Below are 1,476 nucleotides of genomic sequence, written 5' to 3' on the forward strand. Positions count from 1 at the left end.
TTGGTGATTTTTTAACCTAATTTCAGTAACTTCTACTTTAGAAAAAAAGAAAATGCACTTTACAGATCCGAAATCGGACCATCCGTTCAAGAGTAAATAGAAAAGTAAATTCTGGTGCGTCCCAGGAAGGGTACATTTAGCCTTAACTCGCGATCTTTTTGGGTACTAATTCTGAAATTTTAGTACGAATTAGTACTAATTAGGTACTAATTCGTGTATAAGTTTCAACTCAAAATTCAAAAAGTGCCGGGCCAGGGACATGCACCTATTTTGTTGGGCGTATTCAGGATTTACTTCTGTTGGAGGAAAAGGAGGGAGGTAAAAATAACGAAACCTAGAAACCAAACTGAAGTACTTATTAAAAAATGCTTTTAATACCAGTTGTTGAGTAACGAAATGTGCTGTGTCATAAGAGTCACATTCAAATTTTGAAATGCAAATTTTTGCATTTTAATTTGTCTATTGAAGTAATATAAGTGTCAATGAATCGGATGTAAAGTTATAAACTAAAAAAAAGTGTCTTTTTTTGTTTCAAAAAATATCTCGAAAACAGACATCATTGGAAAAAACATATTACATCTAACATTAAAGAATATTGAAAATTTATCGTATTAAACTTTTTTGAACGGAAACGGGCTTATTTGTCGTGAACTGTACTTTTTTTTAAAATGCTCCCAATCAATTTTTTACAGCATTCAATTCAGTTCTAATAATACTAGTTTAAGTCTTTATGTCAACGCTCTTCACTAAATATCAGTCAAATTAGCTAGTGAAACATGGAACATAAGACCTTGTCAATTAATTTATTCATAAATAAAAAAATGACACGAATTAATTGACAGGTTTTAATACTACTAGATGTTAATTAATCACTCTCACAATAAGCACAATAAACATTTTTTTTTTATGCTTGATTTTAATTGTTCAGATATTAATAAGATGAAAAATACATTATTGTTTAAAAATAATAAACTTATTAAGATTGCCTTTCGATTCAGATTCTTCGTTTTGACGTTATCGTTGGTTATTTAATTAAAGGAAAGACATTACCGAAGGATCCCATTGGTGCAGACATCACGGAAATTGAAAGCAGAAGTGCTGTGCAATGCGGTTTTACTGCATCCAAACTTGTGTCTACATCCTGGGCCCTGTTTCATAATAAAGTACACACTAATACTATTAATCTTGTAGATTTATCTTAATTCAATTACACAGACTTGTACAATAGTAACTTGAACTTTAGTATTTTTTAATATCTGTAATATCACTAATAGTTATCCCTATCATGAAAAAAATAAGTATTAGTATTATTACCACACTAGTTTCTACACTTGTACTATGAACTAATACTATTAACTTTTATTATGAAACAGGGCCCTGGTGGTAGACAAAACTTTCTTAAGGCTAAATGTACCCTTCCTGGGACGCACCAGAATTTACTTTTCTATTTACTCTTGAACGGATGGTCCGATTTCG

This window comes from Halyomorpha halys, unplaced genomic scaffold (assembly GCF_000696795.3).
Source record: "Halyomorpha halys isolate HHAL.00 unplaced genomic scaffold, Hhal_1.1 Scaffold634.1, whole genome shotgun sequence".
NCBI lineage: Eukaryota > Metazoa > Arthropoda > Insecta > Hemiptera > Pentatomidae > Halyomorpha > Halyomorpha halys.